At 40.0% G+C, this 27,118-nt stretch overlaps 1 pseudogene; it reads right to left on the bottom strand.

Moving 5' to 3' along the window:
* On the bottom strand, positions 1–24,239 carry LOC137756431 (olfactory receptor 13H1-like; annotated as a pseudogene).
* Positions 24,240–27,118: the final 2,879 nt, after the last annotated feature.

Raw genomic sequence — 27,118 nt, 5'->3', positions numbered from 1 at the left:
CTAACTTCCTAAGTCACCTTTTACATCCTTATTTCTCAGAGTATAAATCAGGGGATTTAACATGGGGGTAACTGCTTCATAAAATATTGAGATGACTTTGTCTTCTTCCTGATATTCCTTTGACTGAGGTTTCAGGTACATTTAGATGGCTGGCCCATAAAATACGGTGACCACAGTTACATGGGGTCCACAAGTGGAGAAGACGTTATGTCTGGCCTCCGCAGGACAGATCTTCAGCATGGCAGCAACAATGCAAAAGTAGGAAATGAGGATGAAGGTGAATGGCAGAGGCAGTGTGAACACACTGATAACCAGACCCAGAATTAGACTGACAGGGGTGTCTGAGCAGACAAGCTTCAGCAGGGCCTGGACCTCACAGGTAAAATGGTTGATGATATTATGCCCACCATAATGAGCAGGGATTGCAATGATTGGTGTGACTGCTACTAAGAAGGCACTGGCCCAGGTTCCCAAGGCCAACTGTATGCAAACCCGATTGTTCATAATGGTGGTGTGACGCGGGGGATTGGAGATTGCAAGAAACCTGCCATAAGCCATGATCGCAAGGAGACACTGTCATCCCCAGAAAGAGGGATGTGATCATCTGGGCATAACAGCTGGTATAGGAAATGGTGCAGAAGTCCCTGAAGCATTGGGCCAACATATATGGCTCCGAGCTGGTGGAGTAACAGATATCAAGGAAGGATAAATTACTGAGAAGAAAATACGTAGGGGTATGAAGTCGAGAATCCCATCTCACTACAACAACAATAGGTTGTTCCCAAACATTGTGACCAGGTAGGAAAACAGCAGTCCTAAGAAGAAGGCAGCCTGGATTTGAGGCTGTTGGGAAAATCCAACAAGGATGAATTCAGTCCTCTCAGAGGCATTGTCTCTCTTTAGACTGCCCATTTAATTGTCTCAAGTACTAGGAAAGAAGACAAAACATAACGTCACCTACACGAGGAAAATAAGAAGAGCAGCATCTCAACAGCCTGTTAGAGTTCCTGTTTTGGAGCTCTGATTATTGTGTGTCATTTGTTTTACTGGGTTAGACTCAGCTGTTCAAGTATCCAATGGTGGAAATATAGGTTTTCTCGTTGCTTTTCTGTCTTGTAGAACCGTGTATCAGGAAAGGCTTATTAAGTTGTTTGGACTGTTAGATACTAAGACAATCATTGACAGTGGGTTAAACAGAATTATTACTCTCATAAAGGGGCGTAGCTAGATGATTGACTTTATTCTTTTTTTTTAAGTATTTATTTATTTATTTATGGCTGTGTTGGGTCTTCGTTTCTGTGCGAGGGCTTTCTCTAGTTGCGGCGAGCGGGGGCCACTCTTCATCGCGGTGCGCGGGCCTCTCACTATCGCGGCCTCTCCCGTTGCGGAGCACAGGCTCCAGACGCGCAGGCTCAGTAGTTGTGGCTCACGGGCCTAGTTGCTCCGCGGCACGTGGGATCTTCCCAGATCAGGGCTCGAACCCGTGTCCCCTGCATTGGCAGGCAGATTCTCAACCACTGCGCCACCAGGGAAGCCCAATTCTTGGCCAAAAAAAAAAAAAGAGGCAAATATGCTACATCTCCCCACCTAAATTGCTCGTTTATAGTCGGCTTTATTTAAGCTGGTTCATTAATTAGCAAGTAATAGTTTTTTTTTTTTTTACAACTGGATCATTGAGCTTAAACTTAAAAATTATTACTTGGAATATTACTCAGCAAGTAATAAGTTTTAAGTTTAAGCTCAATGATCCAGTTGTGAATGCTTGAAATACTTCAAATACTTCTTTGCTTTTCAACCTTTTTTTTTTTTTTGGCTGTTTTTCTTATATGTCATATTAAAACCACCTATGCATGTTAAATTAGGCAGTGTATATGTAGCTAAAGCTATCCGTCAATTCAGTGGAAAAACATCACAAACCAAAATGACATGAAATAAACCAAGCAACTGGTGGATTCATTGAAATCTCACTCTGGTTAATTGTTCTGACATCCAGTTTCAAATGACAGAAACTTACTATGTGCAGATCTTGCCATCTCCATATAGTTCCAAACAAGAGCTTAAAGGGTGATGGGAAAATCTTATTAGATAAAAGGATTTCATGAAGACAACAGTTACCAGAAATTGTGAAGAGGGACAAGGCAAATTTTGGAATGCATGTTTCCAGAAGTGTTTAAAAGTAAAAGAAGGAAAAAGACAGAGCCCTGTCAGTTTTATATGCTTTCAGTAGGGAGTAAAACAGATGACCCATTGAAGACTCCTTTGGCTTTAAGTGGCATGGACATCTATACACTACCAAATATAAAATAGCTAGTGGGAAGCAGCCGCATAGCACAGGGAGATCAGCTCGGTGCTTTGTGACCACCTAGAGGGGTGGGAGAGGGAGGGTGGGAGGGAGGGAGACGCAAGAGGGAAGAGATATGGGGATATATGTATATGTATAACTGATTCACTTTGTTATAAAGCAGAAACTAACACACCATTGTAAAGCAATTATTCTCCAATAAAGATGTTAAAAAAAAGATTTTCTTATTTAGACACAGAATCAAATCTCTCCTTATTGTATAGTTATATTAGTGCTGCATATAATTAGGTAATTCCTCATGCTCAATAGGCAGGATGTTGAAATACAGAGCAAAAGCAAGGGAGTCAGCTGGATCAGAGTCTAAATTCTGGTTCAGCCACTAACAAGCTGCATAATCTTGAGAAATTCAGTTTTCTCATACGTGAAATGGGAATATCACCTAGCCTCTGGCAGGACTGTTCCAAGAATTAGATGAGATTATTTCTGTAAAGAACCTAACACAGTGCCTGGCACAATTATACCACCCAAGAAACTTTAGCTCCCTTCCCACTTTCACACCCCACATAGACCTTTCCTTCAGCTTAGATTTCATCCTTGTAAACATGTGCCGAAATGTTATTTCATCCTACCTTTCCTTGTAAGGTTATCATGTTACCAGAAACAATACCATCTGAAGTTTTCGGTTTGAGTAACAACTAAAGAAAGCTTGACTGTGTAAGTCATTAGAATTTGTTCTCGATGGTAGGTGGGAAAAGACCTATATAGAGATGAAAATTACTCACTGACTTAGGGCTGGAGGACAGTAACAGAGAAGTGCACCTCATTCATAACAGAAGCATTTTGCAGTTGGCAACACCCCCACAAATGACTAATCTCCAAGAAGAAATTTGATTCCTTCAACTGCAAGGAAAAGAGGTTTAACACAGGCAGCTGTGGTGATAAATCTTCCTATCGGTTGTGGTTATAAGGTTGGAAAATCTTGAGTTAACTGTGCTGGTGAATCATGCACATTTATTTCTACTTGTTAAATATCTTTTTCTTTTATTTACACAGAGTTGGCTTGTAATAAGGCTACCATGAAAGGTTGGTGTCTAAAAAACAATAAAAAAATTCATTTTCTAGCCTTATAATAATAATATAGTTGCCAGTTCACGACATGCAGTTTTTCTTTGCCTGTGCAAATATTAGAATGATATTTCTTCTAGAGGTGTCCAAAATTCTGTTACTTTGTTCCCAGCCACAGAAAAATAAATTGAGGAGATGTCCTTTCTGAATACATTGAGATATTTTTAAAGTATTGGTGTCTGCCAAAAGTGTATAGTCTACTTACAGACCAAAAATATTTAGGTAGTATTAAAAGAAGCCACAATTCAAATGCAAGAAGGAACTTTGGAAATTTGGATAATCTTGTGGTGGGTTTAAGAACTTATAACCTCAGACTTGAAGAACAGTTTCCACTTTGGGGATTTAGGAGATATCCCTGCTTTGTAATTAAGTTTCCTAATGCAAATAGGGACAGAGAAAACAAATAAGGAGGAGGAGACATCTGCTATATTTCGCTCATTAAAATAATGTTCACTTTTCCTCCTAACTTGGTTAATGAGCATTTCAGTGAATGTTCCCTATAGCAATGGTTCTGGTCAGTAAATATGGTGGTGGTTGGGAACCCGGGCTGGTTTTCCTCAAGGAGAAACTTTCTTCTGTCTGGGGAGTTCTTCATTTACTTTCTCTTCTGATAGCAAGTTAAATGTTCAGGTAGTGCTATAAAGAATTTATATTGAGGAATTTTGGGGATCAAAATGTACATCATAGTATGATTGTATAACTTAATTTTGTGCTTTACTGGGTCTTCCAAAGATATGCTATATTTGTCAATCCAATTCTCTCCCAAGTATGATTGTGAGTTCAATTTTTATTTAGTTTTTTTTTTTTTTTAACTTGAGGGACTTTTGACCCTGTATAATGGAAGTAAGACTGAGTGTACATTTTGGAAGCTGTGAGCCCCTTGATTTAGCGACCATATCTGAGTCATCTCCGTTTTCTTTGGAACACTACCTTGCACAAGAGGAAACTCTTGAAAGATGTTTGCTGAAATAAAAGCTCTTGATGTCACTTTCACTAAATGGATTTTTCCATTCAGGTATTTTTATATTGCATTTAATCATGCTATCTGTCTTTGGCTATCTGACCCTGAACAATTTTTTTCCTGAAGTTTTTACTTGTCAATTTCTTGGTGCAAAAAAAATGTATTGATTGACAGAGCAGTGCTCTGTAGAAAGACAACAGAAAAGGAGAACTTTCACCCAGATAGTCACTTCATATCAGACTTTTGTGGGTCACTCCTTCCACAGAGGGTTGATGGTAAGGTTCTGCTTATGTGAGATACCCATTCTTCAAGAATTTTCTGTGTGATTCTATCCTAGGGACCTTCTCACACCCATATATAAAAAAATATATTAAACCTATGTGGAAATTCACAAAATGTGAAGGAGAATAAGATGATGAACATTTGTAGTAGCATACAAATTGAAAGAAATTGCAGTGCCATCAAGGAAATATTTCATGGAGGACATGGTTGATGCTTCCCTAATGAAGATTACAGAACTGGCATAGAGGCAAGCTACATAGGAATGGAAAGCTTCAGCTGTCCAGGCATTTGATGGAAGTCTCAGTCTGGTAAAAGCAAGGCATCTTATAAATTTGGGATTTGCCTTGCTGACAATTTCGTTTCTCAGAAGGTTAAAGAAGCATTGAGGGGAAATGATGCTGTGGACTTAATTATGATGGAATGGACCAGAATCTTGGGAGAAAATAACCATATCATCTGGGAGTTCATAATAGAAAGAAAGTCTATAGCCAATATTTCTAAAAGGGAAGTTGGCTATGAGACCATAGATATCTTTTCTCTCAATCTTTTAATTTCAAATTTCTTAAAGGCTCTGATGATAGTTTGACCAGAGGCAGAGAATCATGAGATTTAAGGTGAAAATAGACCTTTTCCACTTCAAGAGCACAGCACAGAACATGCAAACAGCCCAGACTCAGATCTCCTGGGTGTAGACAGTACTTACGTGGCAATCTCATAAGGCCTAACTGACAGCAGCTTTCCTGCCTTGTAGTCAGATTCTACTAGACCCATCCCTATAGCGTCCTGATGTGTGTGGCCTAATCTGAAAGTTTACTAAGTACCTGGATTTTATTTATCTTGTGGATATTTTTCTCAGAGCTTTTTGGTGTGTCTATGAGAGAATTCAATATAGGCTTTATAGTCAGGCAGAATCATTCATTCATTTGTCCATTCAACAAATATTTATTGAGTTCATACCATGTGTCCAGTTCTGTTAAAGTTGCTGAGGATACAACAATGAACAAAAAGAGACAAGGCTTACCTTCTTATTTGACTTATACTCTATTGGGATGATAGTGAGAACAAGAAGTAGCAAATAAAGCAATTGAAATAGTAATAACTGTTATGAAGGAAACAGTGATACGAAAGAGAGTGCTGGAACAAGATTGTTATTATACATTAGATGTTAGCTTTCAAGGAAGGTAATGTTTGAGTTGAGATCAAAAGGACACAAAGGAACTATGTGAAAATTTAGGTGAAGAGAGTTCCAGGGAGAGGGAACAGCAAGTGCTAAGACTCTAGGGCAAGAACAGGTTTAACTATTTGCTGAATAGATAGCAGATAAGTGTGGCTGAAGCATAGTGTAGGGTAACCAATCATCCTGGCTTGTCCCAGCCTTTCTTGGTTTTACCACTTGAAAGTCTCACGTCCTAGGAAACCCTTCAAACCCTGTGTGGGACTTAGTATTACCGTAGAAACTCACTAATGACACTAACCTCACGGAGTATTTTTTTCCAAGTTAAGCATTCTGTAGTCCTTCCATCTCAACTCAGATGATATAGTTAGTTCTAAGGCCTCTCAATCACAAACCCAGAACTACTCCTGAGAATATGCTTGATTTTTTCCCCTGTGTACTCTTGAAGAGTGGCCCTTTGAACCAGACACCCTTCTGAAAACATGGGATGACCAATGTCCATTATGGAGAAACTACAGATTGTGGCAGCATTCTTCTAATAAGTCATCCTAGGATAGCCAGCCAGCTATTTTTAGTAGTATTATGCTTAGCAAGGAAGTAAGTCCACTAGCCCTGATTTTTCCACACAAACTACTCTCAAACCAGTTAGTCCACTTCCTGTAACTGTAAAGCTGATTTTCTTTCAACCTCAAGGCTCAACTTTACCATTTGCTAAGCAATGCTCATCCTTGTTCAGTTCAGCTCAGAATTCCCTTCCTTTTGAGGTCTTTTTGAATGCTAATTCTGGTATCGGAAACTTTACCTAAGCACTTCTTACTTTCTTTGTGTCATCAAAAATTTGACAAATGTGTCTTCTGGATTTTTATCGAGGTCATTTGATAAAAATGTTGGACAAAACATGGCCCTGGGCATGTCACTGGAGACCTTCCAACATAGCATTAATTCATTAATCAATACGTTAGGAAAATTTTGTTTAAGCAGATACTAAATTTTAAAACTTCAAGTATACTCTGTTACTCATGATTTGGGATATGGCATGTAATCATGAAGCCAAAATATTGCCTGAAGGTAAAGCCCCTTTTATTTGTCCTTGCAGATTACTGGGAATAATGGATGATAAGTTTGGAAATGAGGCTGGAACAGCTGGAGGACAGTAGGCAAATCTAGGATGGAGAAAAAGAGCCCTTAAAGCTGATTCAGAGGTCTTACAATTTGGGAAAGGCCAGAAGAGGAGGGGGCTTGAGTATAAATGAAGAGTTAAATGTCTTAGCCAGTTACTGAATTCTTTTTTTGTAATGGTGCTACATTCATAGAAAATATATAAATGACTGGCTGTGATTGTGTTCCAATAAAACTTCAATTACAAAAACACATGGTGAGCCAGGTTTGACTGGCAGGGTGTAGTTTGCCAACATCAGCTTAGATGATCCAGAATCACCCTTACAGAAATATCCTCATACATAGTCCCAGAATATACAGTTTTCCCCTGCCCTTCCTTCTCTATGTTAAGCTCTTTTATTACTAAGCTTCAACACTGTAGGTTGGGATTTCTTTAACTCCCTTTTATCCTGGCTTCCTTTCAGGATTATTTCTTCCAACTTTTTTCCTTTATGATCTAGAACAGGAGTTGGCTAAGTTTTTCTGTCATCAGGAATATTTTAGATTTTGGAGGCCATAGGTCTCTGTTGCAACTATTCACCTCTACCATTGTAGCACAAAAGTAGCTACAAGGATTATGAAAAAGAATGGGCATGGTTGTACTGTAATAAAACTTTACCTACAAAAACAGGCAGTGGACCGGTTTTGGCTCTCATGCTGCAGTTTTACCAACTGCTGGTCTAGAAGGGATGGTGATTATTCTTGAAATCCTATCCGATAGCCTAGCTACTACCTTGCATTTGCTTTTTGTGTTATACTAATTGGAGATCACCTGTGCCCTACAGGTCGCTGCAAATAGTAGTCCCTCAGGCATCTGCAGGTCTTGTGTCCTGTGGCTAACAGCACTAATTTGTGGTTGTCTGTGCCCTCTGAATCCCTCATAGAACTAAGGCCTGGAAACATGCTGTTGATCTCACAGCCCCCAGTCTCAGAATCCTCTGAGAAGGCTGCTTTTAAGCCTACCAGTTTTCATATCCCCTGTCCCTGGAGTGAAATTTCTGCCAATCTAATTATGAGGTGATAGCAATTAGCAGGAATTAGCAGCCATCATGTAAAAGTTCAGGTTTCTTTCAGTGAAACTAATTCATATCCAGAGCATTGGCAGCCCTTTACCAAAACAGTCTAATCTCCTTTTGCACCAGAGGTTATGAACATCCCTGGATGACTGAAGCCACTGTTGGCAACGGGCAGTCGAGTAGAGCAAATGACTGAGAAGAGAAACTAGAGCAGGGCAAGGGGATCCCTGTAAGACGATGAGTCCAAATGACTGTTCCATCTAAAAGAGAGTGGAAGTCTAGTCAGCATATCCATTGCTTATGTAAAACCACATTTCCTACTTGACTCTAGAATGAGTGCCAGGTTTTCAGATGCATAGAATTCTTATTTTACTGAAATTTTAGAGTAATTGAAAAATGGAATTCTATGTCTTTGCCAAATCTTGAGTCAAGGAACAACTTAGTCTAGATGTCCTGTGGCCAGATTTCTTGTCCTGGTTGTGCCAGAACACCCGGGACTCTCATTTCTCCTGTGTAAAACAAGTGACTCTCACTGGACAATTACTCTTTTTAATCAACAGTTTTTTCCAATCAAAAGAGAAAACATGGAAGCCACAGAAAACTGTAGGTAATTGAACTAAAACCACAGAGAATTGTACTGTTCAGGCATGGTTATTAACAACATTTGGGCTCTTTCCCTATTCCTATGCCTATTTTCACAGTCATTATGTCAAACTATAGAAAATGCTGGGACCTGTTTCCCACTCAAGCATTTTCCCATGGCAGTAGACAATTGTTAAGGGCTCTTCTTGCTCTTTGATTTCAAGTATGTTTGGTTTCTTATGGTCCATGTAAAATAGACCATCAAAAATCATGGTAAATAACATTTGACTTTTTAACCAATAAAGAAGTCAATATAAAGTTTTTCATAGAAAATAAATGTAAGACTTGTAAAAATAAATTCTTTATAAACTTAGAAAGAATTATTACAATCCTTTATTTACCCTTGTTGGCCCTTGATTGGATTGTACCCTAAAGAACGGTCCAGTGTGGTAAATTAAAGAACCAATTATACCATTCCTTTCTCCCCCAGGAGAAGCATATGATCCCTAAGGCCAGAAGTCAGATTTTATGAAAATTACTGGAGATGAACAAATATAATGTTTTTTAAAAAACAGAAGACTCCTCTGAATTAAGAAGTTTAGAGTATAACTTTTAGCACCCGGTAAAAAAATGAAGCAATATTGATGCCATATGGAAAAGAATGAAGATGGCTGACTTTGAGAATGAATTATGGCAAGCTTTACGTGAGAATAAAACAGTATCGAGAGACCAATAAAGCAACACTGGAAATTTGGACGTTGGCCCAATATTGGATGAGCACCTCCTCATACAAGACATTGGCCCTTGGCACATAGCACCCCAGGAAAACCAAAACAGTGTTGTTGCCTGCAGGGACTCACAGCTGACTTGCACAGGGGAGGGGTGACCCTTGGACACAAGTAACTATAAGGTGAGGGGCAAAGTGGTAAGTATCCTTGCAGAGAGGCATCTGAGGTGTTATAGGAATTTCTTTCTTCTGTTGACCTGGAACAGTGTTCCAGTGGATCATTCCACACCAGGAAAGAATCCTTGGGCTGAGCAGTGTCATGTATCAACACAGAACATGCCGTAGCAGTAGGTTTTTCCTTTCCATTTCGTAGAGACCTGAAGTGAATTCCAAATGTAACTCAAAAGCAGCAGCACCTTTAGTAAATGGGGAGAGGAACACTCCAAAGTCCATTTATTAAAACGGCCAGGGAAGGAGTGGAATCGCACCTGCCAGGGGACACAGTATCAAAGGTTTTAAAGTTGCAAAGGGAAATCATTTCAAACCCTCCAGGATTAGGTCCCAGAGATGCAATTAGAAGGCTGTTCACATGAAAGAGTTCAGAAGTATTTACAAGAACAGGCCCAAGAGAAAGAGTTTATTTCTAGATTATTAACACTAAAGTCGCTTTCCTCCTTAATTAATTCCCTATCTTTGGAAACATAAAAGATTTCATTGCCTTCTTGGCAACTTTTGGTTCTAAATGGCCTGGGAATCCAACATGTGGGTCTAAGTGGTACCAAATGCCAGGATGAAAGGCCAGCAAGTCTGCGGTAGTCACCTGGATGATTCTTAATATCTGGATGGATGATAAAACATGTATTAATTTGGTGCCAACATCACTACCTTGGGGCAGCACACCTTGACTCCTCAGGAAGAAATCTGGTTCCTTTTCTTATGTTCACACTTACGCCTCTATATTTTTATTATCTGTTCACTCATGTGTCTCCAACTCTGGGTCTAATTTTGGGAGGAGAGACACTGTGTCCCTCCTGCCCACCGTTGTTTCCTTTCCACCATATGTAGCACAGGGCGTGGAATGTTACTACACACCCACAGATATTAGATAAATGAAAGAACACTTGGGCAACCTGTGGTGGGCCGTCACTAATGGGATGTTCTATGGTGAAGGCAGTAGGGAAAGGGCTCTGTCAAGGGTCAGCCAATACCTGGAGATTTGTCTAAGTGGGCGGTGGCCCAAAGGCTAGAGCTGTACCAATGTGCAAGGCTTCTTCCTCATGTCAGTTGATGAAGGTCAGGAATGGGGCTGGGGAAGCCGGTGTGATATTCTGATACCGTTTTCGTACCCAAATGAGGACCTTGGGGCCCATCTGATACAGTGCCCACGTTTTATTTTATTATTAAAAAATTTTTTTTTGGCTGTGTTGGGTCTTCGTTGCTGCACGCAGGCTTTCTCTAGTTGCGGGGAGCAGGGGTTACTCTTCGTTGTGGTGCACGGGCTTCTCGTTGCGGTGGCTTCTCTTGTTGTGGAGCACGCGCTCTAGGCGCACAGGCTTCAGTAGTTGTGGCACGCGGGGCCAGTAGTTGTGGCTCGTGGGCTCTAGAGTGCAGGCTCAGTAGTTGTGGTGCACGGGCTTAGCTGCTCCGCAGCACGTGGAATCTTCCAGGACCAGGGATTGAACCCGCGTCCCCTGCATCAGCAGATGGATTCTTAACCACTGAACCACCAGCGAAGTCCCTGCCCACATTTTAAAGATGGAGAAATTGCAGCCCAGAAGGGAATACAGTCTGCCCCTAAGGCACTAGCTAGCAGAGGAGACTTTCATACCTGTGTCTCCAGATGTCCTGGTCAGTGCTCTTCTCTCTGTAATCAGCTGCCTCTCCTAAGAGCTCTGAAGCTCAACAGTTTCAATGGCAGCTCCACAGAGGAAGTAGCTACGTGGTCTTAGGAGATGGTTTCCCCCTTTTCCGACGTCAATTTCCCGATTGGGAAATTGGCCTTAAAACATGTGGCTCCTGGGGCCATTGTGAGCTGGCCTTAGAGGAAAGAGTGCGTGTGATGTTCCTGGCAGAGTGCCTCTTACGTAATTGGTTCTCAACTCTTAACTCCCTTCTCTTCACCCCTTGCACATGAGGTCTTCCAGGACAAGCAGAGGTGAAGAGTGTCCTTAGTGGTTCCAAGGGTCAGCTGTGCTGGGGGTTTGACTGCTCTGACCCATCTCATCCCTCAGGAAGCAAATTCAGAACTCAACCTGGCATGGATGTGGTCTTGCTCTAAAGAGACCCTCCCTGCTCACTCCTAACATCCCCCAAGGAATCACAGACTTTCCAATTTTCCTAGTAAAATGAATGAAAGACGCTTTTGGGGAATAAAGTGATTTCTTTTTAGCTCCACTTGTTTACTTTTCCATAAGCTCCCAAGATGGCTTACATGTTAGCTGTTAATCACACCATCTGTTCAAACAGTACTTCAGTAAGTGATTCGATTCATACTTTTTCTTCTAAAAGAATCTTTTAAAAGACAGTGTTTATGTCTGTTATCCTTCATTTGGCAATGGAGCATGAGCTATTTTAATGTCGCTCTCATTGTAAACACATATTGAATTCCCCATTTCTTAACTGCGCAGAAAATAGGACAACTTCTCTGCATTTGTTCCACTTGACTCTAGGCTTAGGGATGAAAAAGTGCTATTAGACAGAGATTTTATATTTCTAAAAAGAAAAAAAAAAGATGAAGACACAAAGTTCCAGCCAATATTTCTTCTGAAAGCTTGAATTTAGTGACAATGAGTAGGTTCCAGCCACTTGAGACTTTTCAGGCCAAGCAACTATGAACAGAGTGTCCTTAGTGCTTGGGAAGGGTCAGCTATACTGCAGTCCTGGCTGGTCAGACTCATCTCATCTCTCAGGAGGCCAAGTTGCCACTGAGGGACACCTGGGAAGAAGGGCTTCGGTCCCACCCAACAAAAGCTTGGGTGATGCAAGGCCTGAGGAGGAGGTAAATGGGCTGTTGATGCTTCTGAAGAAGAGAGAGTCCCTTGAATTAGTAGAGTGAGAAGGATACAAGTGTAGGGGTAGACTTCTTAATGTTGCAGGCTGTTCTGTGGATCTCTGGAGGGCCCATATTCATGTGAGCCTCTGTGGAAGTTCATACAGCAAAGGGTATGTCCTAGTGCTGGCTCATATGGATGTCATTGTCTTTTGCTTTCTAAGACCTGCAACCACATGGAAAGAGTGCTACATTGTGGTCATGTACAAAGTATAAGAGATGTACAAAATAGGCAAATATAGATTTGTGTGTGGAGGCCCTGATAAAGAAGAGATTTACTTTCCAGGCCTAGAGAAAAAAGGTAAATGAAGAAGGCTCATATTAAAAGAGGCAGTTTTGCTGGGTTTCCAGGGTTGGATAGCTTACTAGTTCAGTATACAAACATTTTACAGAGACCACATCAATCATATGCACAGAACTGTAAAAGAATAAAGTGTTTATGGGAATGATAATCAGTTTGTGTGGTTGGATTAGCAAGTCAGGACACCCATGTGAGCTGGGTCCAGATCTCAGAAAGTCTTAAATGTCACATGATGAGTCTAGCTTTTTGCCTCCATGTGACTAAATATCATTGAGGATTTTTAAACAAGAGAGTGACATGCTCTGACATGTCTCGGAAAGATGGGTGACACCATAGTGTGGAGCCTAGTTGCAGTGTGTTGTTGAGGAGACCATGTCTGAAGTCATTGCAATAGTCAAAGCAAGAAATGATGAGTGCTGGAATTAAGAGAGAGACAGTGGATGAAAGACTAGGGATGAACTTGAGATTTATCTCAGAAGTAGAATAGGCAAAGCTTCAAAGATGATTGGATTGTGTAGTGAGGGAGGAGGAAGATTATAGGATGTCTCTCAGATGGATGGTGGCACCATTAAATGACAGCCAGAAAACAAGAGGAAGGGGAGATTTTAGGGGAAATATGAAGCTTTCTGGTTTGGAATGGTTCCATTTGGGTTGTCTGTGGAGCTTTGAGGTAGATACATGTCCATTTTTCAAGAACACATGTGACTGGAGCTCAGAAGAGATGTCTGAGCTGTAGATAGAGCTTTGGCAGTTATTACTCTAGATAATGATTTGTGACAGTGTTCATGAGTTTGAACTTGCTCTTATCAATATCTTCTGCTCTAGTTGTCTTGTAGACGTCATGTTTCACCCATGCCATGGTATATCCTCTCCCTTTATGGTTTGGGGTAGAGAATGAAATCAATATAAAGCAATAATCTCCAAGTATACAATGAATAATAAGAAATTGGTATGTAGGCAGTAAAGGAGTGAACAGTACAGTTAGGATTGAAATGTTGTAAATATCCATGTACCATACATATATAGAGAGGTATAATTAGTTAGGCATGTTGAGTATTGAAACATTGTGGGGTAAGGCTTAGTTATTTTCAAATGGACATGACAAACTGGCAGGGACCATGTATCAGTCAGAATCAGTTTCAGCTTCAAGGGACAGAAAACTTAATATATAGTGGTTAAAAAAGATGGATGATTTTTTCTACCTCACATAATAGATAACTGAAGATCAGAAGTCCAGAAAAACTATGGTAGTTCTACAATATTTATGGACTTGCATTCCTTCCAGCTAAACATTCTGCCCTCATTCTCATAGAACAAGAAGCTTGGTAGAACTCTAGATATCACATTTACATTCTAAACACCAGGATAGAGGAAGAGGAAAATAAGGAGGACTCATTTTCTCCTTTTTAGGGCTTTCTAAAAATATACCACAACATTTTTACTTATATTTCATTGATAAGAATTTTGTCACCTAGATTCAGGGGAAGCTGGGAGTTGTAGTTTTTCGTTTGTTTGTTTGTTAGCTAAATATGTTGCTACTTAAATAAAATTCGGTGATCTATTACCAAAGAAGATTGGGAGAATGGACAATGGGGTAGATAACTAGCAATCCCTGTCATAGGACATAATCTCAATTTGGACCCATTTGGTATAAAGAAGACCTAAAAGAAAGTACCACCTAGAAGATCCATGGGAAGACTTCCAGTCCAACAAGTGGAACATAATATTTTGAGGGGTAGCCCAGGCAAACACTTGACATTAGAGAGATCTAACATGAGTTACCAGGTATAACCTCACAGGTACTTAGAGAAGAGTAAAGAAAATGCAGGAACAAGTAATGTTTGGAAAGTAAACCGATCAAGTGTGTACATCAGGGGGGTCCATCAGTAGGTAGAAGGATCCCAGTCACAATATCCCATTTCAGGTATAGGATGCTAATCCATGGGTGATGGTGATGTTGAAGGACATTGACAAAAGCACAGCAAGATCTCAGTCTTAGAAGGAATGGGCCGCTAAGCAGAGGTGCAAGGCAGAGACATAGGTCCAGAACTGAGACACAAAGTAAGAGGGGAATAGCAAAAAGATAGACTGCTTGTTGGGTCCCCAAGAAGGACCTTAGAAAAATGCTTCCCCAAATTTTGGATTTCACATATTAGCGCATATTTTTTAAGTGAGTTTGCCATAATGTTGCTAACTTTTTATTTCCCAAGTAAAGATATATTAAAAACAAAGCAACTAACTAGCCACAATTTATAGACTGTGTTATTTCATTTAAAAGACAGGTAAAAAATAGGAGATAAATTCAAATCAAAGAACAGTCCTTGTTGAAAATTCAAAATGTACAGAAGAATAGATAATAAAATGGCTCCCACTTACCCCTGTCCCTTCATCACCCACTTTCCCTCTCTGGAGGCAGCCATTGTTATCTGCCCCTTGGACATCCTTCCAGAGATGTTCTATGTATAAACAAGCAAGTACCTGTGTGTGTACACCATTCTATACATACATTTTTCAACTAAAAAGGATATCTTTAAAAGCATTCCATGTCAATACATAAAGAGATTCCTAATTCTTTTCATGTCTGCATAGTAGTCCACTGTATAGGTTTACCAAATTTGCTTAATAGTCATTTATTAATGGACATTTGATTATTTTTAACCTTTTGCTATTATGAGCAGTGCTTCAGTAAACTGGCTTAGAACACTCTTTGAAATGAATCTAGTTATGAACAGCTCATTACTTTGCTTTCATTTCTTTTCATTTCAACATAGACTGGTAAAAATTTTACCACTACCAGCACCATTTTATGTACTGGTCTTTGACAAACACTTTTCCAGTACATCCTTGAAGTCATTCAGGCTCGTGAAATGGGCCGTTTGCTTTTGGCTGTCAGGTACCTCCTTTATAAAGTAGAATCTATCCGAAAACTTGGTCTATCTCACTAAGCGGGTACTGAGTTTATGTTTCCAGCTGATTTTTTTCATACTGTTTTCCTCATGGTGAAATGTTCTTCCCATTTGGTTTTGCCTATTGTTATTTGTAACCAAACACAGAAATTTGATATGGCTAGACATGGGCTAATTAAGGATGCTAGATGTATCAACAAAAGGACAAGATTTTGAATACTACTCAGGCATTTGGGTGGATCTGGCACAGGGAGACAAGAACATCCTCAGGTGTTGGGATATATTAGCATCTGTTTTGTACATCTTGGCTTCACCTGTATATTATTTTACCTGTCATTATGACAATCAGCTGTGTGGATTCCAACATATTCATGCAGGTGCAACCTGACAATACCTTACCTCATGCCCTCTTTGTACGCCTCTCAACTCCTGGGCTGGGATTTACCAGTGAACACTACTATAAGACCATCACTGATGCCTATATATCTACAGTCTGAAAGCATGAATGACTGATGAATGAACCTTTTATCCATTGGGAGATAGGAGATGGTGGCTAAATTCATCCATCTTGTTTTCACCCATGAATAGGATTGAGTTTATACAACTTCTTGAAAAATCCAACGAGATTAAGCAAACAGTCTCACTTAGCTGAGGTCAGCTCAGTAACACATCCTTGAATTGGCTTTCCCTGTTTCTTTGATCCATTATCCATGTCCCTCATTCTTATTCTCTGGAATTGTACTCCCAATACAACAACTGCACATAAATACTCTGCCTCAAATCAGGGTAGTAGTATGAGATAAGACCTTGTATATAAGATATGATTTAGGCAAGCATGGCCAAAACAAACAATAGAGGATACAGAGCAGCAGTCAGAATCAGGGATTTAGTGGTAATGAAAGCTTATCCAGACATGTATATGGGACCTGGTGATCAGAAATTCATTGTGTATGGGTACTGGGTACTGTATTCAGTAGACTATGCATGTAATCATCACTCAGGAAGTTTGATATCATAAAGTTGTACTCCAGGTCAGGTAGGATTCTAGTTTCTGGAAGGATGGAGGGAACACTGCTTGCAAGCGTAAGACTGCTCATGAGTCCTAGAGGACCTAGAGTGCTAGGCATTTGACCATGACCCAAAGATTTAATTGGAAAAAAGGTAATGGAGGTCAACTGGTGCACTGGGTCAAGTATGGAATAGAAACTGTATGTCCTGATATTGAATCACAAAAGTATTTAGAGTTTCCTACATAACCCTTGCCTAAGTTCAAGCTTGAAATTAGAGTGGGGCTTAGTATGTAGGCAGGAGGGCAAAGTAAAACCCGCTACGTGGAAAGAAGTGTTTCAAAGACCAAAGACTGGGAATGACACAGAAATTGACAGGAAAGCCAGCATTTCTACACTTGATGACCCTGGTAGGTGGAGTGAAACAAGTAATATACTCCTAATACAGACCCCATGCTTCTTGGTTTAGCATTTCACTCTATGACACATTAATTCCTTCACCTATTTGATGAGAAAGCTTGAACATGCCACCAAAATGAGTGACGATCAGGAGTTCACCTTCAACAATTTACTTTAAGACACACTGTTAAATGTACAATAGAAACTACACTGGACTTTTAGTCAAGATACCTGACTGTAAATTGTGCCCTTAGTGAGTCATCTGACTTCTCTGATTCTCTTTTCTATTCTGAAAAAAAGGCTACTATTTTTGCCTTACCTACCTCCTAGATTTGCTATGAGTATGAAATATGATAATATATGTGAAAACAATGTGTAAATTGCTAAATGTTATGCAAATGCTAGTTATTATTATAAGAAATTATCTTTAGTGCTTAGGAGAATAAAGCTCTTTATATGATTTGCCTTAAATTTTGCATATGATAGAAATGCAGTAACGTTGGCTTCAGGGTGGATGAATTTCTTATTTATGATGTTAGGTTCCTGGGCCACTGCTCTGTCCTTTCCAGTCTAATGCCAAAAATATAGCTTACAAACCCCTGTCTATGCAGCAAATGTCTCATTATCCTCTGCGGAAGTCTCAGTTTAGATGTCATTTTGTAAACAACATCATTAAAGATTAAGAAAAGCATCACTGAGTCATTGTCATGTAAGCTATAGAGTCCTGAATGATATCTAAGGCAGAAATGTGTTCTCTGTGAAAAACTTTTTCTTTATTCTCAGTGTTATAGGAAAGCATAAGAATTATAAAACAAAATGTCTAAATGTTTAATGATTTCTGTGTGACGTTATGCATGTAAATTTTCTCTCCACTATTCCCATTCAAGTGTTACTTGATATCCACATTACCATATCAGTTTTTTCTAGATGGAATTATCCGCACTCTTGATACTCAAATGTGTGGTCTATACACTAGCAGTGTTAGAATCACCTGGGAGCTTGCTAGAAATCCAGAATTTCAGATTCTAACCCTGACCTGTTGAATCAGAATCTGCATTTCATCAAAATTCCCCAGGTGATTCATAAAGTTTGAAAACCAGGGGTCTACACTAACCTGATCTTTTGAGTCAACTCACTTCAATCTTCTTAACTTTTTAGGCTCTGTTCCTGTGCCCCACTCTGCTTTGCTTTGGGATCCTTACATCAATCCCTGACTCTAGCCCTATGGGCTTGCCTTTCTTTATAGTATATGTGTTGTCTCAAGTGTCTGAAATTCCACTTTTTCTTATGCACATTGGTTTGACTCACCAACTTGTCCCAGTTGCTTTTAGTATATAAATATATACTACATATATTGAAGCTCTACTTCCTTACAACCTAATTCCACACCCTTACCCATTCAACTCAGCCAGTACTGAGTAGGCCAGGCCAACTCCTTAGGAAGGAAGGGAGTAGGAGAAAGTTAGTTTGGCAGTACCATAGAAGTTGCCTAGATTAGATAGTGTATGCACATCTGAGCCTTGTTAAAGTTCTTATTCCTCTAGTCTTAGTTTTTCAGTAGCCATCTGGTCCTTTTCGTGGTATAAGCTTCTGGAAGATAAACAGATGTCTACCTTTACTTCCTGGACTCTCATTTCTGTATGTAGGCAGAGACGTACTAGGGCAGGCAAAACAAAGCAATGGCTGATCCAAAAGTTATTCTGATCTGGCTCTGGAAATTACAGACTTGTTGTAGCAAACATATCAAGATAAATGGCATACCAGGGAGAATGTGGAGAGCGTGCCTTCCTGCCACATCTTTTTATTCCATCAGGTGAACACCATGGCTACCTAGCTGCTTCAGAGCTAGTGTGTGAAATTTGTTGCTATTAGTGAGTTAGCAACACAGTTGTTTGTGGCAATCTCTTCTTTGGGAAGGGACAGTTTATAAGCAAGAGTATACTGTATAGTTTGTATATAAGAGACCAGTTCTCTTCCATATGTGGTACTACAGAGACTGGACTGTCCACTCTACCCCAAGGTCTAGCACCTGCTTTTTCTAACGATTATAATCAGTGAGAAATAAATTCATAAACTGGAGAACTATCAAGATCCATTTTCTTAAAGATGAAACTGTCATGAAAAAGAGTCCTTTAAAAACAACTGACTCCCATTTGATTGGGTCTGAGATAGGTTCATCTTTTATTCAATTCTTCTTTGTGGACAATTGTGAAAGAGCAAAAGACTGGTGACTCATTGACAGAGATGCAGGACAAGATATCTAAGGCCATCAGACCATTATCCTTCCTTTGACCTCCTTCATTAGGGCATCTTTCACATCCTTGTTTCTCAGAATGTAAATGAGTGGGTTCTGCATGGGTTTTACCGCCCCGTACAACAATGTAACGATATTATCCTCATCCTGGGAAGATTGAGAGTGTGGGCGCATATACACTAAGATTGCTCTCCCATAGTAAATTATGACCACAGTCAAGTGGGAGCCACAGGTAGAAAAGGCCTTGTGTCTGGCCTCTACAGAGTGGATCTTCAGGACAGCCACAGCAATACGGAAATAAGAGAGCACAATGCGCCCAAAAGGCAGGAACAGTACTACTACACCACTAGCAAACATTAGGATCTCCTTTACTAGTATATGAGAGCCAGTGAGTTTGAAGATTACTTGGAGCTCACATTGTGGCCACAAAATTGGATTGGTGTGAGTAGGACAGGAATCACAGCCATGAAGAAAGCACTGGCCCAAACTCCTGCCACCATCCAGATACAAACATTGTTGTGCAGGCGTTCTGAGATGGCAATAAACCTGTCATGGCCATAACAGTAAGAAGGAAACACTCCATCACTCCCAAGTAAAGAGAGATCGTCATTTGGAAAAAGGAGTCACTATAGGATATAGTGGGAGAGTCCTTCCAGCAGTTCACCAGAACCATGGGTGTGGAGCTTGTAGACTAGCAGATATCTAAGAAGGATAATTGGCTGAGAAAGAAGTACGTGGGGGGTGTGAAGATGGGAATCAATCCGGATAATGACAATGATGAGAATATACCCACCAAGGTGACAGATCAGATGAACAACATTGCCCAGAAGAAGGAGCTGAGGTGCAGGCTGTCTGGAGAGCCCCATCAGAATGAATTCCATCACATTTGGATTATTTTCTTCAGTTGGGGAAATCATCATCCTTTCTATGTAGAGAAAAAGGAGGAAAGTATGACAAACGTGATGTAATGCTAAGAAGGCACTGGAAAAAGGGCAAGGCTGAATGATGAGGAAGAACTTCACTTCGCCAGAGGGAGAAAAAAAAATACAGTTTATGCCACTCTATAATCCTTTGGATCTTCTCATAGCTGTGGTTAGGTCAATGAGGCCTTGTTTTTAGCTCCTCATCCTCTCACTCAGCATTCAAACTTGAAGAGGCGGAACCACACCCTCCTTATAATTTGTATTACAAGGGAGTATTTTGTATAGAGATTTGTTTTGGGTGGCTATCCTTGATTTCATGTCTGTAATGAGTGTTTTCATGGTGAAGTGCAGCTCTTCAAAGGAACTTCTATACTTACTAAGGCGTTTACTTGGCCCAGAATGATGATAGAAGCCATCAGACACAAGGGCAGGTATCTTAAACCCCAAACAGAACATTTCCCTTGTCTTTGCCTAGGTAACAAAATCAAAATTATTTTGCTTACAGTCAGATTTCAGGTCTTGAACATCTCTTGTCTTTTTTTTTAAACATCTTTATTGGAGTATAATTGCTTTACAATGGTGTGTTGGTTTCTGCTGTATAACAAAGTGAATCAGCTATACGTATACATATATCCCTATATCTCCTCCCTCTTATGTCTCCCTCCCACCCTCCCTATCCCACCCCTCTAGGTGGTCACACAGCACTGAGCTGATCTCCCTGTGCTATGCGGCTGCTTCCCACTAGCTATCTTTTTTACATTTGGTAGTGTATATATGTCCATGCCACTCTCTCACTTTGTCCCATCTCACCCTTCCCCCTCCCCGTGTCCTCAAGTCCATTCTCTACATCTGCGTCTTGATTCCTGTCCTGCCCCTAGGTTCAACAGAACGATTTTTTAATTTTTAGATTCCATATATATGTGTTAGCATACGGTATTTGTTTTTCTCTTTCTGGCTTACCTCACTCTGTATGACAGACTCTAGGTCCATCCACCTCACTACAAATAACTCAATTTCATTTCTTTTTATGGCTGCATCTCTTGTCTTTAGAGAAAAATTTCTTAGGTACAAGAGGGTAAAAGATACAGTAGAAATTAAAGATCTGATAATAGAATTCAAGGAATTTGAAAAAGGACTTGATCATGAAGAGAAGTCAAGAATGTGCCAAGGGCAGCTCTGTGCCAATTTTGGGTTTTGCTTTTTGCGAAATTGCATGCAATTCTTACCCAGGATAATTGTATTCTCCTGTAGCTGAGTTATAACTGAAAGAACCAGAGTAAGTCATAGGAAAGAATACTGAAGTAAGGGCATTTTAGTTTTGGTTTGACTATTTACTTGCTGTGTGACCCACCTGAGATGCAGTTTCATTACCTATAGAATGAGGAAAAATATATGCCTTTCCTATGTCACAGAAATATTAAGTCCCAACAAGACAATGGATTGGGAAATGCTGTGAAAATTAAAAATGTATGAAAACGTAAGTGATTATTGTTTCTGGAAGAGGGAATACAACCAAGATGTCCCCTTAGCCAACCTTCTTGTCTCTTTTCAAGGTGTAAGGGCGACTAGGAATTCAGTAGTTGCATTTATAAACACCTTAGGTATAGGAAGCTTCTTCCTACTGAGGATAACTGACTCAACTCCCACATATCAGTCAGGGGCCATACATAAGTAAAAAGTAACTTCAAAATTTTTAATGGTTTTGTTTGTGAAGAAAAGAAGATGATTTTAAAATATTCAATGTAACTTTTTCTTTGTGAACTTAAATACACTTATTTTAAAATTTATTTATTTATTGAAATATAGTTGATTTACAATATTATATTAGTTGCAGGTATACAACATAGTGATTCAATACTTTTATAGCTTATACTCCATTTAAAGTTATTAGAAAACAATAGTTATGTTTCCCTGTGCTGTACAACATATCCTTGTTGCTTATCTATTTTATACACAGTAGTTTGTATCTCTTAATCCCATACCATTATCTTGCTCCTCTCTCCTTCCCTCTCTCCACTGGTAACCGCCTGTTTGTTCTCTATATCTGTGAGTCTGCTTCTCTTGTGTTATATACATTCATTTTATTTTTTAGATTCCACATATCAGTGATAACATAGAGTATTTGTCTTTCTCTGTCTGACTTATTTCACTAAGCCTAATATCCTCTAGGTCCAGCCAACTTGTTGCAAATTGCAGAATTTCATTCTTTTTGTTGGATGATTAATATTCCATTGTATGTATATACCACATCTTTATCTATTCGTCTGTTGATGTACACTTAAGTTGCTTCCATTATTTACAGTCTTGGATACTGTAAATAATGCTGCTATGAACACTGGGGTGCATGTATCTTCTCAGATTAGTGTTTTCATAAAAACACCTTTTTTTTTTTAAAGAGGAAGCTTAATCCTCCTTTATAGAACACTTGATGCACAAAAAACGTAATTTAAAACACACATTAATCTAAGTTGTTTGCATAGCTAGAAATGTGGTTTTCTAAATCTCCTAAATACTGATATCTATACTTACATGTATGTATATTATTAAAAGTAAGGCCAATTTATTCAATAACTTGATGAAACTAAGGATATTAAACATAAAACTAATGTTAAGTTTGTAGTTCAGGGTAATGACTGAGAGATAGGAAGTGAGAGATGAAAATGAGGAATGGAGAAAAGAAGGCAGAGAGAAGAGAGAACATCAATGTTAAGAATGAGGTATAGAAGAGAATAATTCTGTTGTGGTATAGGAGGGTAGAACTAGAACTGGAAGACAGTTAAAGAGAGGCAGATTTCAGCTGAGTATGAGGACAGATTTTCTGTCTAGATCAACGATCCCCAACCGTTTTGGCACCAGGGACTGGTTTCGTGGAAGGCAATTTTTCCACGGACTGGGGGGTGGGGGATGGTTTCGGGATGATTCAAGTGCGTTACATTTATTGTGCACTTTATTTCTATTATTATTTCATTGTAATATATAATGAAATAATTATACAACTCACCATAATGCAGAATCAGTGGAAACCCTGAGCTTGTTTTCCTGCAACTAGATGGTCCCATCTGGGGGTGATGGGAGACAGTGACACCCGAAATGTGTTGCTTATGTCCCGTCTACTCTGTGATCTCGTTTTGGTTGCTGTCACTGCAGAAAACCCTGCTTCACAAAGATAGGATGCTGGAAATGGAAGCAGGCTTTTCAGTGCTTTTGTGGCAATCTCAGGATATTCTGCCTTGACTTTGATCCAGAACGTATGAAGATTTGAAGTTGTCTCAAAGATACTTTTAAGGTCACCGTCATTTGCGATCTCAAGCAGTTTATCCTCTTCTAGTGTGGACAAAGTCGATTCACCTGGCTTATTCACAAATGGGTCACGGGTCCATTCCTTCCTAGTTCGGGGGTCTTTTGTGGTTGGGAAGTAATGCTCAAACTCTTGAAAGCTGAGAGAGGTGATCGTGCAGCAGCTGGGAGAAAGAAGGCCCTGGCTCAGTCTCTTCCAAGATCTCTGCTAATGTTTGAAACATGTCAAAAATCCCAATGTTCATTCATCGCCCCCATAATTCCAGTTTGGCTTTGAATGCAGCCACTTTATCTGCAGATTTGAACACAGCTGTTGTTCCCCCCTGCTGTGACAGATTGAGTTTGTTGAGCAGGTTGAATATGTCACACAAGTAAGCAAGTTTTGCGACCCATTCTGTGTCACTGAAGTGTGCTGCCAGTGGTGACTGTTTTTCTAAAAGAAATCTGTGCAGTGGCTCTTGTAACTCAAAAACTCTGGCCAGTGATCTACCTTTAGAAAGCCATCTCACTTCTGTGTACAAGAGAAGACGTGTGTGCTCTGCGTCCACCTCCTCACAGAGCTGCGCAAACAGACGTGAGTTAAGGGCATGTACTTTAATGTGGCTGATAATTTTAATCACATCCTGCAAAACGTTGTTAAGTTCAGTTGACATTTTTCAGCTAGCCAGCATTTTTCTATGGATGACACAGTGCGTAGACTCACATTCAGAAGCGACCTCTTTGACCTGAGTAGTGAAACCAGAAAGCTGTCCAGTCATGGCAGCCACTCCGTCCATGCATATACCGACAGAAATGACTAATTCAGTTTTCTTGATATGTAGTCATTCAAAGACTTGAATAGTTCTGTAGCTGTGGTGTTGGTTGGCAACAAAAGTGCACATAACATATCCTCGTGGACATCCTCCTGAAAAATGTATCGCACAAAAACAAGCATTGTTGCCTCGTTGTCAACATCGGTAGACTTGTCAACCTGGATTGCATACCACAGTGACTCATTAGTCTTCTCTAACAAGCGTGCCTCAATATCCTCTGCTATTTCATCAATTTGTTTAGTTATAGTGCTAGCCGAAAGAGGAACACGTGCCACCTTTTGAACCGCAGCCTCTCCTAAAAGTTCATGACAAATGTCCTTAGCAGAAGGCAGGATCGACTCTTCACCAATAGTAAAGGGCTTTTTAGCTTTAGCAATGTGGTCAGCCACTAAGAATGATGCTCTCAGTGCAGACACATTTGATAAAGTGGTGGCCTTCAATAATTGCTTCTGTTCTTTGTGTTCATGTTTTTTCTTTTGAAAAACTCCAGAGGCTTGTCTTTTAATGCAGGGTGTTTGGTCTCCATGTGGTGAAGCAGTTTTGAAGGTTTCATGGCTTCGTTGGATAGCCGGTCACTACATATTATACAAGGTGGGCTTGGAGAATGTGAATCACCGGTTGCAATGAACCTCTAATTTAAGTAGGACTCTTGGTATTTTCTTTTCAATGCAGATTTCTTTTTGTTGGCAGTCTTAGAGTCTTCTGCTGTCTCATCATTGGGTCTTTCCCTCTTTTCAAAGAAGCTCTCCAGCGACGTTTGTTTTTTATTCATTTTGGCTAGGGTTAGCTTGTGGGCTTAGCAAAACTGTGACTGAGACAAGTGCACAGTGCGGGAAAGAGGTGAGGACGGAAGTGGTAAATAAAATAATGGGCGGGCCACGCGTGGACTTAAATAAGTGTCAGATTCTGACTGAAAGCTTGCCACCAGATGCAGCTGTACAATTGAAGTACATCAACTCATTTGCCACTATAAAATTTGCCACCAGATGCAGCTTAATTTTCACTTGCCACTCATTGATAGGGTTTTGTTATGAGTCTGCAAGCAATTGATTTATTATGGTCTCTGTGCAGACAAACCTCTCTGCTAATGATAATCTGTATCTGCAGCCACTCCCCAGCACTAGCATCACCGCCTCAGCTCCACCTCAGATCATCAGGCATTAGATTCTCATAAGGAGCGCACAACCTAGATCCCTCGCACGCGCAGTTCACAGTAGGGTTTGCGCTCCTATGAAAATCTAATGCCGCCGCTGATCTGACAAGAGGTGGAGTTCAGGTGGTAATGCGAGTGATGGGGAGTGGCGGTAAATACAGATGAAGCTTCGCTTGCTCACCCACCGCTCACCTCCTGCTGTGCAGCCCGGTTCCTAACAGGCCACAGACCAGTACAAGTCCATGGCCTGGGGGTTGGGGACCCCTGGTCTAGATAACTGGAGTTATCTAATATGATGGAATAAGCAGTTTCATGAATTAGTGAGCTCACTCCCTCACTGATGCAACACTCAATTTCAGCCTGGTTATCAGTACAGTAGGGGGATCTCCCATAGTAGGCCATAGCCTGAACTAGGCCCAGTCTGTACAACTGTGAGAATCTATAATGCCATAATTATGAGAGAGAAGAAATGGAAGAAAGAAACAAGGGCATAGAGAAGACAGGAGAGAGAAGAGACAGATCTAGGAGAGGGACAGATCCAGGGAGTTAAACTAGGGGAATACGGAGGAAGAGAGTAAGCAAAGAGAGATGGAAAGAGAGAGAAAGAACCATGCCCTCAAAGGGCTGCAGGGCACTGGTTAAGTAACTTCCTCTCCTCACCAAACTTCTAACTAGGGTTATCTTTATTACTTAGCTCCACTTCCACCTTTCCTGTTAACTCAATGCTGCTTTTTTTTTAAACACTTTATTGAGGTATGATCGCTATACAAAAAGCTCTACATATTTAATATATACAACTTGATGAGTTTGGAATAAGTATATACCTGTGAAGCCATCACCACAATCTAAGCCATAAATATATCTATCACCTCCAAGAGTTTTTTCCTTCCCTCTTTATTATTATTATTATCAATTAGTATTTGTGATAAGAACACAAATTCTACTCTCTCAGTAAAGTTTTAAGTATAAAATACACTATAGCTTCTATGCTGTACAGTAGATCTCTAGGAATGATTATCCAGCAATCTCAGTTCTGGGTGTATATCCAAAGGAATTTAAATCGGTATCTTGAAGAGATAGCTGCACTCCCATTTTCATTGCATCATTATTCACAATAGTCAAAACATGAAAGGAACCTAAATGTCCACTGGTGGATAAATGGATAAAGAAAATGTCGTATGTACACGTGATGGAATATTATTCAGCCTTGACAAAGAAGGAAATCCTGCCACTTGTGACAACATGGATGAACTTGGAGGGCATTATGCTAAGCGAAATAAGCCAGACTAGGAAGACAAATACTAGGTGATAATACTTATATGAGGAATCTAAAATAGTCAAACTCATTGAAGCAGAGAGTAGAATGGTGGTTGCCAGGGACAGGGGGCAGGGAAGGAGAAATGAGGAGGTATTAGTCAAAGGGTACAAAGTTTCAGCTATACAAGATTAGTAAGTCAACTCAGAGCTTCGATTTCCATCACACAACTGTACCTACTAGAAAGTGACCCAATGGACTACTAAGGACCAAATCCAGTGTTCTTTCTCTGTCTTTAATTTCATCTAACACTTCTTACCATTCCCACCTCTTGAAATTTTTTCTTCCTTTATCTTCTAAGATCCATTTCTCTCAGTTCACCTCTCACCTCTCTGATTATCCTTTTACCATGTTAGCTTCTTCTTCTTTCTAACT

Source organism: Eschrichtius robustus, chromosome X (genome assembly GCF_028021215.1).
Source record: "Eschrichtius robustus isolate mEscRob2 chromosome X, mEscRob2.pri, whole genome shotgun sequence".
Classification (NCBI taxonomy): Eukaryota; Metazoa; Chordata; class Mammalia; order Artiodactyla; family Eschrichtiidae; genus Eschrichtius; species Eschrichtius robustus.
Note: the sequence above shows the minus strand (reverse complement) of the source record. Positions and strands in the feature narration are given on the sequence as shown.